The following is a 15,009-nucleotide window of genomic DNA, read 5'->3' as shown; positions in this document are numbered from 1 at the left end:
GCCGTGCCGCTGTCTCTGCAGGCTCCGGGGAGCTGCACGTCCCCCCACCCAGGTCGAGGGCAGACCCCAATCCCGTGGTCGTGGGGCCGGGGTCCCGTTTCCTCACGGGCTGTCAACCAGGGGCTGGTCCCGGCTTCTCGAAGCCAAGACCCTGTTTCCTGGGGGCACCGCACCACGATGGCACCCGGCGGGGTTTAATGCACCGGAAACATGCCCCCTCGCCCTTCTGGGGGCCGCGCGTCTGAAATCAAGGCGTCGGCGGGGCCGCGCCCCTCTGAAGGCTGAGAGGGGGGCCTCGGCCCGTGGCTGCATCTCCCCCGCCCCGCCTCCACTCCACACGGCCCCTCGTCTTCCCACAAGGACACCCCTCACTGGGTTTCGGGCCCCCCACCCCAGGATGACCCATCTCAACCGATTACGTCTGAAACTCTGCTTTCAAATAAGGCCACACCCTGGGGGCCCGGGGAGACATGAACTTGGGGGAGGCGATTGGTCCCAGCACGGCCCCTTTCTCGGGCATCGGACCCTGCCACGCCTGGGCTCCCCCCTGCTTCTCATCCCTTCTGCTTTTAAGGCCCTACGGTGACCCTGCGCCCAGCAGAGCCCCCGATAACCTCCTGAAGCTGAGGGCCGTGAGCAGCGACCCCACTGCCAGGCCAGGCCGTCCCAGGCAGGGGCGCTGGGTGGCCCCGGACCTCTGTCTCGGCCCCTCTCACGGGTAACAAGGCCTCGCCGCTGCCCTCCGAGCTGCCCTCTGAGGGAGGAGGTGGGTGGGGGCGGTCCCCAGGGCGGGAGCGGGTGGGAGTGGAGTCCGTGGGCTTGGCCGTCCCTGGGCCCTTCCCACATTCCGTCCTTCCTCCGTCCCCTCCGGGGAGTGAGCTCCATCCTGGCTCCCTGCCAGGCTCGTGGACCTGCGGGGGACATGGGTGCCTCCCTCCAGGGACCCCGTGGGGTGGGGGTGGGGCGCGCACCTGCACAGCATGTTGTCCAGGGCTGCGGTGGCCATATGGGGCCCGTGGAGGGTGTGGGGGGCGGGCCAGGTCGGGGCATCCCTGATGGGCCACCAGAGGCCGGCCGAGGCCAGGTGCCCCAGGTGAGCTGCTGAGAGCTGCCCCTCTCCAGCCCAAGGCTGCGGGACCCTGTGGGCTAAAAGGAAATACTCCCCGGGCGCCTCCTGCATGGCAGGGCAGGTCCGGGTTGCGTCGGTGAGCAGGAGACGGCGCCCCTGCCCAGTGGGCCACACGAGACGGACCACCACGGCCGGGGGAACAGCGGGAGCAGGTCCCAGGCCAGCCGTGCCCTGAGAGAACGGGGGCAGGTAAAGGCTGGAGTCCAGGGCTGGTTTAGAGAGGGGACGGCTGTGGGACACCCCACCAGCAGCACCGTGTCCTGGGGGCACCAGAGGGCTTAACCCCACCCCCACCCCAGCAGCCCAGGGTCGGCAGGTGAGTCCCCAGGGCCCCGGAGGGAGGGGCAGGCGCCTGGGGGCCTGGGAGCTGCAGACCTGGGAGATCGGGTGTGGGAGGCGGGGACCCAGGCAGGAGGCGGGGGGGGGGGACATCGGGGGAGCTGGGGGCCCAGGGACCCCTCCTGAGGCTGCCGCGTGTAGAGGGGTTGGCAGGTTCTGGGTCCGGGATCTGGATCTTAGAGCCAGGTTTCTTTTCCTGGAGGGGGGTGGGGGGGTGCGAGAGAGAGAAACAAGGAGGCAGAGACAGAACGAGGGAGAGCAGAGACAGATCAGAGAGAGACAGACGTAGAGGGACAGAGAGACAGAGAAAAGAAGATAGAAACAGAGAGGGACAGGGAAAGAGAGATAGAGCAGAGAGAGACAAAGAGGGACATAGACAGTGAGAGACAGAGACAGGGTGACAGACAGCAGAAAGAGATAGAGGGAGACACTAAAAAGCAAAGAGACTGAAAGAGAGAGAGGTACACTGAGAGACACAGAGAGACAGAGACAGAGACAGGCAGACCCCTAGTGGGAAGCACAGGGCTGCCGGGTCTGTCTGGCCCTTCCCCTCCTGCGCTGGCCCTGACCTCCAGGCCAGAGGTGGCCATGCCTGAAGGGCAGATAGGAGTGGCTGGAGGAGAGTGAGGGTGGGTGGCGCTGCCCTAAAACTCTCCCAGCATCACCCCCACCCCAGCTCCTCCGGTGCTCAGTTGCTTGGACTGGGGGTGGGGGAGCCGAGGGTCCTGCTAGGGCACACAGCACTGCAGCCTCGTTTCTCCATCTGCGCAGTGGGGACCAGTGATCCCACGTGGACCCCTGAGAGCTATGAGCACGAGCCCCTGTTACCGGCCTTGTCAGCTTTCTCCCTGGGAAAAGTCTCCTTGGGGGGCCTCCTATCCACCAGGTGATAGTCTTTCCCCACCCGGCCCCTCTACACATGCTGCATGCACTCTGCTGCCTGTTGGGCTCCTACTCACCCTTCAGAACCCCATGTGAATTGCCTTTTCTCTAAAGCTTCCTGCACTGCATCACCCCCTCGCATGTCTCTGCCTTGCTCTTCCCACCTCTCCACGTGGCATACATCACACTGAATTGTCACCACCTGTTTACTTGCCTGGCTCTGCGCCTTGGCGGGCTGGAGTGGGTCTCATCACATGTCCCCGCCCAGCACAGGGCCTGACCAGAAGGAAGCTCAGCAGGTATTTGTTGGGCGAATAAATGAGCAAAGGCGGGAGTGCCAGAACTCCTGCTGAAGTTTGTTCTGTAAGGATAAAGCTTGCTGTGGGGTGACCCAGAAGTGTGTGGGAGGCTGCTGGGCTTTCGGGTAGAGGGTCTCAGCCTCCTAGAACAGCTGCGCCTTGTGAGCTGGGTCCCTGCCCATCAGGAAAGGGCTTCAAATCCATGCAGGAGAAGATGGCCAGTGAAGGGACAATGCGGAGCAAGTCTGCACAGAACCTTCTTTTCTCAGAAATCCCTTCAGCTCCTCTGTCCTAGGCCATGTTTTTGCAATGAGTGGTTGCCATGTAGATCCTCTAGTGAGGATGGATCAGACAGCTTTTGTTACTGGGGGTTGACAAGACAAACCCTCCCGGGTTGCTGCTCTGAGCTGCCTTATGGTGGGCGTCATAGGGACACAGCCGTCCGGTCCCCTGGTGGTCCAGAGAGGGGAGGGACAAAGCCAGGCCCACCCTGCGTCCTTTCAGCTCCTGTGCTGGCCGGAGGCGTTTCCATGGGAACCTGGGTTGTCGGCCGGGGGTGGAGCCTGGATGCCGCCCAGCGGGGGCTGCTGTGTGCCACAGACCCCCCTTGTCTCATGTGCCCAGTGGACACCTCACAGTCTACTTACCTGCGTCCTGAGGTCCCCGTGGCCTGTCACAGGAAGAATAAAAACAGCACTGCCTTCCGGGGTCGAAAAATTAGCCGCAAGCCTGTGTGCTGCTGGCCGGGGCAGCACCCAGCCGCTCGGGTGGCCCTGGGCCCAGGGGGTGGGACGGCCCCATGGACTGAGGCTGAACCTGATCGCCTAAATCTCCAGGTGGAGGCAGGGGCCGGGGAGGGAGGGAGAGAAAGCAACAACCGACTGTCCTGGGGGACCGTGACTGGCCCCTATGACCCAGGGCTTCTCAGCACGAGGGGCTGCAGCGGCCGTGACCCTGGCCATGCTGGGAGTCGCTGCCATCCTTGTTAGAGAGTGCTAGGCCACTGGAGTTTGGGGTGGAGGTGCAGGTCTGGGTGGGGTCCCCAGGAGAGGCGCCCCGGGCACTTAGGAGGGTGTCCTTTTCTGCAGTGAGAGATGTTCTCATGAAATGCCTCTGCCATCTCCAGCTGGGCCAACCTCCTCCCCGCCTCCCTCTTGCAAAGAGCTCCATGCAGGACCAGCCCCCAATCCCAGGGGCGGCCCCCATCTCAAGGCCCCCAGTTCCACTGCACCCGCAAAGACCCCATTTCCCCAGCGGGTCACGGCTGCAGCTCCCGGAGCTGAGCAGCTGCGCTTTGGGGGTTGTCGACTGCAGGGCCCCTTTCACAGGTGAGGAAACCGAAGCGGAACTGAGCCCTGGGCCCCGGGGACCTCGTTTTCTGGCTGAGCGAGAGGACTGAAAGCGCGTGGTGACCCAGGGGAGCGAGGAAGGGATGTGGGCAGCGGGCGGTGGGAGGCGAGGCCGAGAGGGAGCTGGGCCCCCGCCTTGGGCTGGCGCTCCGGCTGCAGTGTCCCTCCTGGGGTCCCGGGGCCCGGAGCAGCCTTCTGCGGGAGGCAACAAGGCTCGGGGCTCAGGCCCAGGAGGGCAATGGGGAGGGGCTGGAGGGGTCCCGAGGGACAGATGCACCACGGGGGACTCTGGTCACCCCAGCTCTCTCCTGCATTGTCCGGGTGCCTTGCGGTTGCAACTGAGACGCCGGGATCAGAGTGGACTTAGGGGCCCTCTCTTCATGTGCTCCCCTGGCCGCTCTCAACGGCGTCCCAGCCTTCCCCGACCTGAAATGTCAACGCTGAGGTCATGGTTGAGCGAAAGGAATAGCGCACCAGGGGCAGACACGCCAGCTTCCTCTCCCAGCCCCTGGTGACGCCATCTGCCAGGGTTTCCTCATCTGTGATAAGGGAATCCCACCAGGGCCATCGCATAGAGGTTCTGGGGGCTGGAGGTCACCGGGGCTGTTCAGCCCCCAGCCCCCAGCCCCTGGACCCTGGACCCTGGACCCTGGACCCCGGTCCCCAGCCCCCAACCCTCAGCTCCCAGCCCCCGGCCCCCAATCCCCAGTCCCCAGCCCCCAGCCCCCAGCCCCTGGACCCTGGACCCTGGACCCCGGTCCCCAGCCCCCAACCCTCAGCTCCCAGCCCCCGGCCCCCAATCCCCAATCCCCAGCCCCCAGCTCCCAGCCCCCGGCCCCTGGCCCCAGGTCTCCGGTCCCCGGTCCCCAGCCCCTAACCCTCAACCCACAGTTCCCAGCTCCCGGCCCCCCAGTTCCCAGCCCCCATCTCCCAACCCCCGGCCCTCAGCCCCCTCTAAGCCAAGCTGCCCACACCCTTGGCCGTGAACCCCTGGCCCGGGGGACCCATCCTGCCCCTGCCCTCTCCCTTTCCAGATTTCCAAGCCTCCCCCTCTTCTAGTCCCACCCTCCTGGCTTCTTACTCTCCATCCTCTTCCTGGACAACAGTGTAGAGACAGGGTCCCTGGCCAGCCTCCTTGTCCCCCCACTATTCCACCCATTGTGGTTCACCTCCTGAGACCCTCTCCCTGCACAGGACGGGTGCCCCCACCCCCACCCCCACCCGCACCCCGCACCCCAGCACACACACACACCAAGGGCTGCCCCTTTAGGAAAGGGCAGAATCCATCCATTCATGTTTTTGTCCTCCTTTTAGATGATTTATTGAGAATTCATTCCCAGAAGTGGGAACACGAGGTGGAAAGGAGAAAGCTCTGGGGATGGCGTTTTATGCCAGAGACAGTCCTGACGCAACCAGGCATCCCCAGACTCCAGCACCCCTTGGCACCCCTGGTCCCCTCCCATTCCTCCAACTCCTGCCAGGAAGGCTGAGGGGAGTATCTCTGATGGGCCAGGAACAGCACCCAAGTTGTAGAAAGATCCGGAATGGCGCTGTCATAATTTAGGGCTATTTCACAATGCCAGGACCTGGTTCAAGACCATGACCTCAGAGCAGTGCCTCCCTCAATCCTGAGCACTGATGGAGCAGGGGACCAGGGTGACAGGCCAGGGCACCAAGCTGGGGTGCACCCCTGGACCCGGGAGGTCAGCCATGCAAACCCAGAGTCCTCGTCTCTGGTCCACTCCCTTAACACTGATGAAGCACCTCCTCATAGGGATAAGGGGAAAATATCAATGAGTTGGGAGAGGGGGCGCACCAAATACTATAGGAGCAGCTCTGTGGCGAACTCCTATTCACCCTCCAAGGCCCAACTCAAATGTGCCCTTTTCCTGCAAAACCTTCTCTTACTGCCCCAGGAAGAGTTAGCTGCGTCTAAATACAGCTCAAACATCCCTACATGGGGTGGATTTACAGACATAAATCTATCTCTGCTTGGAGGAGATGTGTGTCTGTCTGACCCCTCTACCTCCCCCATGCTCCTTGGGACCCTTTGCATACAAGGATTGGAGGTCAACCCACAGCCTGCCCCTTCTCTCTCCGTCCTTACCTATCCCCCTCCCTCTGTCCCTCGCTCCCTCCCTCGCTCCGACCTGAACAGGAGGACCCTCTTGTCCTCTGGGGTGGCGATGGTGAGAGTGGACGGGCTGTAGGTTTCTGGGGAACACGCTGTCCACCCCCAGACCAGGCTTCCTCGTTCAGAGCAAGCCCCAGGCAAGGCCCCGGAGGCTCCCTGCCACCCGTCATGGGGGGAGGGGGCACCTCTGTGCAAAGACCTGACCCTCTTAGAAAGAACCCTGAGCCCTTTCTGAGGCCCCAGTGGGACCTGGCGAGGCTGGGGCGCGGGGAAGGTAAGATCCCTGAGTTTGCAAATTAGCAGAGATCCAGAAGCTTCACATTCTGAAAGTGAAAATTCATAGATCGAACTTTGTGCCGCATGAAGGAGGGGCCGTGGAGGTGAAGTCTCCCCAGGGAGGGCAGCAAGGCAGCGTTTTCTTTGAATGTTGCGATTTTGTTTCAGGAAATTTTGTACTAAACTTGGTGGTTCTTTTATAATCAATGGCGTGTTGGAAATGGGGAAGCAGAGTTGTGTGTGCGTGTGAGAGAGAGAGATGGTGTGAGAGCAACACAAACAGCAGGACAGAGACAGCGAGAGAGAGACCTTGAGAGAGATAATGGGAGAGAGACAGCGGGGGAAAACAGACACAGAAGAGACAGAAACATGGAGTAAGAGACATGGGAAAGAGATATAGCAAAAGAGACAAAAACATGGAAGAGAGAGACGGTGGGAGAGAGACATGGGAGAGAGACAGCAGAAAAGACAGAGACATGGGAGAGAGAGGCAGTGAGAGAGACATGAGAGAAAGAGACATAAGGGAGAGAAACAGAAAGAGACAGAGACACAGGAGAGAGAGAAACACAAGAGAAAGAGAGCAGGAGAGAGAAACAACAGGCAACAGAAATATGGGAGAGAGAACACAGGAGAGACAGAGGCATGGGAGAGAGAGACAGCAGGAGAGACAGAGACATGGGAGAGAGAGACAGCAGGAGAGAATGACAGCAGGAGAGGGAGACAGTGAGAGAGACACGGGAGTGAGAGACAATGGTAGAGAGAAAAAGAGCAGGAGAGAGACATCGAGAGAGAGACAATGAGAGAGAGAGACAATGAGAGAGAGAGACAGCGAGAGTGAGGCACGGGGGGGAGAGACAGCCGCTGAGGGCTTGTATCACCCACCTGCCCCTCTCAGGACCCTCTCTGGGCTGCTCCGCAGCTCCCCACATGCAGCTGGTTTTTATTTCTCTGTAATGACCGCACAGTCCTCCGCGGTATGAAAATGCCACTCTTCAATTTTCTAATCCATTTTGGGGATGTCTGGCTCCTGCTGACTGCTCACCATTATAAACCACGCTGCACAGACCGTGTCTGCTCATCAGTGCTGTCCTCAAACCTGGTGATGTTCCTCGGGCCGGACCCCTGTGGTCTCAGAAGCTGCGACAAGACGTCTAGCCCAGTGTCCTGCTCAGGATCTCAGCCTGGGTTGGGGGATGGGGTGGGGACAGAGCTCTCAGCATTGCTGTGAGCTGTGGCATTTTTACACTTTCTGTTAGGATTTTGGCCGATGCACTCACAGAGAGGAAAATCACAAAAAGGATAATTATCTCTGGTTGGCAGAATTAGAGATAATTTTTAATACTCATGTGTGTATTTTATGTTTTCCAAATTTTGTGAAATAAACATGTATCTTATCATGAGAAAAGACAATAAATGCTGTAAAAATATTGAATGAGAAAATTATCATGAAATAATTATTTTAAAAATGAAGCAACCATGTCTTCAATTTTTTAAAAATTTTTTTATTAATTTTTAAATTTCTAAAAAAAGTGACAACAAAGAAACACATTCTTAACATATGATCATTCCGTTCTACATATATAATCAGTAATTCACAATATCATCACATAGTTGCATATTCATCATCATGATCATTTCTTGGAACATTCGTATCAATTCAGAAAAAGAAATAAAAAGACAACAGAAAAAAATTCATGCATACCATACCCCTTACCCCTCCCTCTCATTGATCACTAGCATTTCAGTCTAAGTTTATTTTAACATTTGTTCCCCCTACTATTTATTTTTATTCCATATGGTTTACTCATCTGTTGACAAGGTAGATAAAAGGAGCATCAGACACAAGGTTTTCACAATCACACAATTACATTGTGAAAGCTATATCATTATACAATCACCTTCAAGAAACGTGGCTACTGGAACACAGCTCTACATTTTCAGGCAGTTCCCTCCAGCCTCTCCATTACATCTTGACTAACAAGGTGATGTCTATTTAATGCATAAGAATAACCTCCAGGATAACCTCTCAACTCTGTTTGGAATTTCTCAGCCATTGACACTTTATTTTGTCTCATTTCACTCTTCCCCCTTTTGGTTGAGAAGGTTTTCTCAATCCCTTGATGCTGAGTCCCAGCTCATTCTAGAGTTTTTCTTAATCCCTTGATGCTGAGTCTCAGCTCATTCTAGGATTTCTATCCCATGTTGCCAGGAAGGTCCACACCCCTAGGAGTCATGTCCCACGTAGACAGAGGAGGGTGGTGAGTTTGTTTGTTGTGTTGGCTGGAGAGAGAGGTCACATCTGAGCAACAAAAGAGGTTCTCTTGGGGGTGACTCTTAGGCCTAATTTTAAGTAGGCTTGACCTATCCTTTGTGGGGTTAAGTTTCATATGAACAAACCCCAAGACTGGGGGCTCAGCCTATAGCTTTGGTTGTCCACACTGCTTGTGAGAATAGCAAGAATTCAACTTGGGGAAGTTGAATTTCTCCCCGTTCTCACCATTCCCTGAAGGGGACTTTGCAAATATTTTTTTACTCACTGTTCAAATCACTCTGGGATTTATAGGGGCATCACTCTGGACAAACCATCAATTTTTTTTTAAGTGAACAGCTTCTTTATTGAGTCAAATACAATTCTAAATTTATGTCTAATTGACAGAAAAGTACATGAGTCTAACAGTCAGGAATTCCAGATTTCACCTTGGCTTCATCATAAATTGTGACCCCAGACAAATCCTCTGAAGTTTCTAGAGCTGGTAAATTCCAAAGTCCCTTCCGACTCTAAAATTTCATTACATGTTAATAGCAAAGCTTATTTGGCTCAAGTGGTAGTGTTTATTTGCCAATGTCCAAAGGAAAATAGTAACTAATATTTAGTGAGTGCCTACTATACATTAGGCAGATTTGTTTGTTTTTTATTGAGGAATCTTTACACACATACATTCTATGTATGATGTACAATCAGTGGCTCACAATGTCATCACATAGTTGTGTATTCATCACCATGATCAGTTTTTAGAGCATTTGCATCACTCCGGAAAAAGAAATAAAAAGAAAAACTCATACACACCATACCCCTTACCCTTCCCTCTAATTGACCACTAGTATTTCCATCTACCCAATTCATTTTATCCTTTGTCCCCCATTGTTTTATTCAATTTTTACCCATATTTTTTACCCATCTGTCCATACCCTGGATATAAGGAGCATCAGACACAAAGTTTTCACAATCACACAGTCACACTGTAAAAGCTATATCATTATACAATCATCTTCAAGAATTGAAGCTACTGGAACACAGCTCAACAGCTTCAGCTACTTCCCTCCAACCACTCCAATACACTATAAACTGAAAATGGATATCTATATAAGGCATTTATATAACTTCTCAACTGTGTTTGAAATCACTTAACCACTGAAACTTTATTTTGTCTTATTTCTCTCTACCTCCTTCTGTCAAGAAGTTTTTCTCAATCTCTTGATGCTGGGTCCTGGCTCATCCTGGGATTTCTGCCCCATGTTGCCAGGGAGATTTACACCCCTGGGAGTCATGTCCAATGTAGCAGGGAGGGCAGTGAGTTCACCTGCCGAATTGGCTTAGAGAGAGAGGCCACATCTGAGCAACAAAAAAGGTTCTCTGGGGGTGACTCATAGGCTTAATTTTAAGTAGGCTTAGCTTATCCTTTGCAGGAATAAGTTTCATAGAAATGAACAAGATCGAGGGCTCAGCCTATTGATTTGGTTGTCCCCACTGCTTGCGAGAATATCAGAAATTCTCCAGATGGGAAGGTTGAATATTTCCTCCTTTCTCCCCATTCATTCCCCCAAGGGGACTTTGCAAATACTTCTTTATTCACTGTCTGAGTTACTCTGGGATATATCTGAGTGTCACATTAACCTGGACAAACCAGCAAGATCTCACACCCTACTCAGGATTCCATGTACTTATGGTGTCCAACTAAGCTGACCAGACTGGTTTAATTAGGAAATGCACCACCCAAAATATGAATTTTGCATCCAATAAACATCTCTCCCTTTGGTCTCACACAGAAGTTCAAGTTTTAAAATATGAACAATATCATCCTTCACCCTGTATTCTAATATACCTTAGTCCTGTCCAGATCAGCTTCCTCCATATCCCTACTGGAAGTCTGATCCGCTTCTAACTCTGAGTCTCAGGTGTCACCTAAATACCTGGAGCTTCTGGGAAAGACCAGATTATAAATAAACAGCTCAGTATCTCAGAATTTAGAATTAACAGTTACACCTCCTAAATATGTGTGACTTCTGTAAAAGCTTACAGTCTAGGACCCTTGACAATAGGCCCCAACCCAATATCCCATGGTCTCAACTTCAGTTCACATAGCTTTTATATTGTAGTTAGTCCCTGTGATTGAGGCATGATAATATTTGTATTTCTGTTCCCGACATTTCATTCAACACATAGCTTTTAAGGTTCATTTACCTGGTTGCGTATCTCACAACTTCATTCCTTCCTGTGGCAGCTCAGTAATCCATTGTATGTATGTACTACAGTTCCCTCTTCCATTCCTCAGTTGTTGTGCCTTAGGCCACCTCCATCCATGTGTATCATGAACGCTGCTGCCGTAATGTGTGCAAATGTCCGCTCATGTCCCCACACTCACTTCCTCCAGGTATATACTGAGCAATGGGGTCTCAGGATCCCATGGCAGCCCCACCCTAGCCTCCTGTGGCACCACCACCCTGCCCTCCAAGGGGCTGCACCTCTCAGCTTCCCTACCGACTGCGAACAGGCACTTCTCTTTCTCTGCATTTTCTCTAGCACTTGCTTCTCTCTGTTCATTTTAAACAGTTTGATTCACACATCGTACAATCCAGCCTAATTGTATAGACACGCCTTCACACCACACTCTATTTGGCCCTGGCACTGTGGGATCAACAATGCCATCCTGACCAAGAGGGGGAAAAGAGGTGTAACTAACAAGGTATCAGTGGCTGAGAGCGTTCACATAGAGTCAAGAGGCTGCTCTGGAGGTTGCTGTTATGTAAGCTTCAGTTAGACACTGCTATATACCATAACTTGCCAAACTCCAACCTAAACCACTCCTGCCAATCCTAAAAAACACCTGGGGGCATTATAGAAGATTCTACAAAGGTTCCATGCACTAGGGGTAGCTTTCCAGAAATCTATAATCTGCAGATGGGTCCCTGGACCAGATAAGTCCTGAAACCCAGAGGGCCCAGCCTCTCCAGAACATCAGCTAGTTCCATACCCCAACCCATATTATCAACAGCCCCTTCCAACATGAAAAAGTTAGAACGGGCATATCCCAAATACCTGGAAGAGTGGGAGAAAGATCAAAGGTGATGGTGGAGTTATACAGAGAAGGTCAGGTTCAAACGAGTATGATTGCTGAATCATTATATCGATGTTTCCTTTTAGTTTCCAGTGTCTTAGTGCAGCTAGGAGTAAAAACCTAAAATAGTGGAATTGTAACCCATACCAAACTCTGAAATCTATTCTACAACTAATTGTTGTGATGTGCTTTGAAATTTATCGCTTTTTTGTATATATGCTATTTTTCACAAGAAAAAACATCTCTTTCTTCCAGCCTGCAGTGTTTCAGAGCAGCTAGAAGGAAAACTCTGAAATAGTGGGATGGTAACCCACAACAAACTCTGCAAGCTCCCCTGTAACTGTTTGTTGAGGTGTACTTTGAAAATCATTGCCTTTCCTTTCCTTCCTTTGTATACATGTTTCACTAAACAATAAAAAAGCATTTAAAAAAAATAAAATAAAATAAATGAAGCTACACCAAGTTTGCAGTTATCATCTTAACTATGTAATACACGCACACACATACATGTACATGCAATGTGTGCACAATGCCTCACACACACATCCACGTTCAAGTGTGCACACAATGCACACGTACACACGCACGTGTGCACACACGCCAACCCTTGAGCCCAGGGCAGAGGAGCCAGGGCGCCGACTGACGGGTGGGTGGGGGCTGCCTGTGTGGCGGGAGCTGCCAGACAAACACCACGTGGGCAGCCCAGCCCGGGCACGACCGCCCCCAGCTGGGGACCCGGAGTCCAGCCGCGCTCTGTCCCCGCGGCTGCAGCGTTCTGGGGCCCATGCGGTCCTTGGGGTGCCTCGGCTCGCAGCGCTGCCTCGTCCCGCGCCTCCTTCTTCCGACTCCGTCGCTGCTGCCCCCGCAGTCCCTCTCCTTACAAGCCTCGGTCGCGTGGACTCAGCCCCCCAGATGCCATCTGGCCTCATCGCAGCAGCGTCTTCAGAGGCGCCCATCCGAAGCGGGCGCACTCCTTAACTAATGACAAGGTCTTCAAAGGTCCCCCTTGCAGATGGGGGTGGGGGGTGGCTCCGGGCCCCAACACTCTTAGGGGGACGTGACTTGTTCCCCACTAGTGCTTGACTTTTGTTTTACCTGAATACTCTTTACCTTGCTTTCTAAATCACCGACAGTGAGGACGTGCAGCTTCTACTTCCAGAAGCAACCAGTGAGGATGATCATAAATGAGTTGCACAAAAGCGATTTTTCCTAACTTGAGAACGAGCCAGAGAGACGTGGACAGGGCGCGTGCGAGCAGCGAGGCGTAGCCGGGCTCGGCTGATCTGCAGACCCGCAGCCCCTCCCCGCAGCCCCTCCCCGGAGCCCCTGCCCTGCCGCCGCTGCCACCCCAGGCTGACACTGCGGAGAGAGCACTGTCGGGTGACGTCACCCCACAGGCATTTCCTGAGCATGGGGGGGGGCAAGGCCAAGGGCACCCCCAGCCCAAGACACCAGGCTGGGGGGCTGCAGACGAGGGGGCGCGGCTGCTGGACAAGGGGTCTCCACATGGCTCCAGCTCTGGACCAAGGGTCGGGCTAGGTCACCCGTGCCCCAAGCGGTGAGGTCAGCACGGTCTGTGTCCCAGTTTCCTGGGGTGCCCTAACAGAGTCCCACAAATGGGGCGGAGGCCCAGGACCACAGCAGGAGGCCCAGGCTCCCTCTGAAACCTGCGAGGAGCGGGTAGGGGTGGGGGCCCTTGCCGGTCCAGCTCCGGTGGCTCCCTGTCCTATGGCTGATCACCCAGGCCCGCCTCTGACGTCACACGGCCAACTTTCCTGTGGGTGCAGCTGAGTCTCCAGGTCCAAGGCTCCCTCCTGTAAGACGGGTCACCAGCCCACCTTACGCCAGGATGACCCCGTCTCAATACAACTAATCCCCTCGTGACGACCCTATTTCCTGATAAGGTCACAGTCATTGCAGTTGGGGTCGGGTCGAAGGTCAACCTACCACACACCACACACCTGCCCTTTAGGAGGGAGGGCCGGCTCTGGGCGGGACCAGCTCAGGGGCGGGGCCAGCGGGGGCAGGACTGGCAAGGGGCGGGGCCAACTCAGGGGCAAGGTTAGCTTGGGGGCAGGGCTAATGAGGGGCAGAGCTATCCCAGGACCGGGACAGGCGTTCTCAGGGCCAGGGATTTTCTGAGCAAATGCTGCCTGGTGCACACTGAAGCCACGTTGCTTTGTCCATCTGGGTGTCTGCTGGGAAAGGCAGGTCCAAAACGCTCCTGGATCCTGTGTTTTCCAGGGAGGTCCCATCTGATGCGTTCTGTGCTGCTGGTGTCCAGTCCTGAGGAGGGAGCCCAAGGGGGATTCCTAAACGGGCTTAGGGTGGGGGCTCGGAAGGGCAGGGTGGGGCGGTGGTGGGCACTCTGAGCCCTGAGCCCCTGCTTCCCGGTGCTGCCCCCTCACGCTGGGACTTGCTGCCTCTGCCCCTCCCTGGTTTTGCCCTGACCAGTGTAAGTGGGCTGTGGCTGAACTGTTCCCCTCTGGTGTGTGATGACAAATGGAAAAGCCAGTCGTTCCTTCTTCCGGGAGTCGGAAGGCTGCCCTGAGCTCTCAGTGCCCCAGCCCCCCTGGGCCCTGCTGCAGGCGGTAGGCTCCTGACCCACCCCTTCCCTCCAGGAAGATTCCCAGGATGGAGGGTCTGAGAAGAATCCTCCTCCTGGCCTGGGAACGAGCCCTGGGGACAGGAAGGTCTGCCTGGGGTCACTGACACACCCAAAGGAACACACATAGGTTTCACACATGCGTGCACACACAAACATGCACACACATGCACAATGCACACGTATGCACACCACCACACACAAATGCACATCACACACACATTGCTTTAAAATAACTTAAAAGTTATGTCCTTGTCATGTGTCGGTGTAGAAAAAGGCAACAAATAAAAGAAACCGTCACCCAGAATCCCACCACCATCTGTGCATTTGGGGGTATTTCCTTGCAGATTTTGCTTGAAGAAGACATGGGCATGAATCCTTTCGAACGTTGATAAAGTTGGCCTCGTAGCAGTGCATCCCGGTCAGTGAGTCGCCTTTCCACCCGACCGTGCACCCCAGCCCCCCACCCCCACCCCATGTGTGTCTCTGCAGGAGCTTCCTAAGCCGCGAGGTCAGCACGGGAGGCCTTGCTCAAACCACTGCTGAGAGCACGAAGCTGTTCCCAAGTTTTCATGTCAACAATGCTGTGGGAAGCTTTGCGCCCCTTTGGTTACATCCTTAGGCTACGTTCCTGGGAGCCGCCGAGCCTGATCAAAGGGC

The sequence above is a fragment of the Tamandua tetradactyla genome, chromosome 19 (assembly GCF_023851605.1).
Source record: "Tamandua tetradactyla isolate mTamTet1 chromosome 19, mTamTet1.pri, whole genome shotgun sequence".
NCBI classification, from domain to species: domain Eukaryota; kingdom Metazoa; phylum Chordata; class Mammalia; order Pilosa; family Myrmecophagidae; genus Tamandua; species Tamandua tetradactyla.
This window is presented reverse-complemented; position numbering follows the sequence as displayed.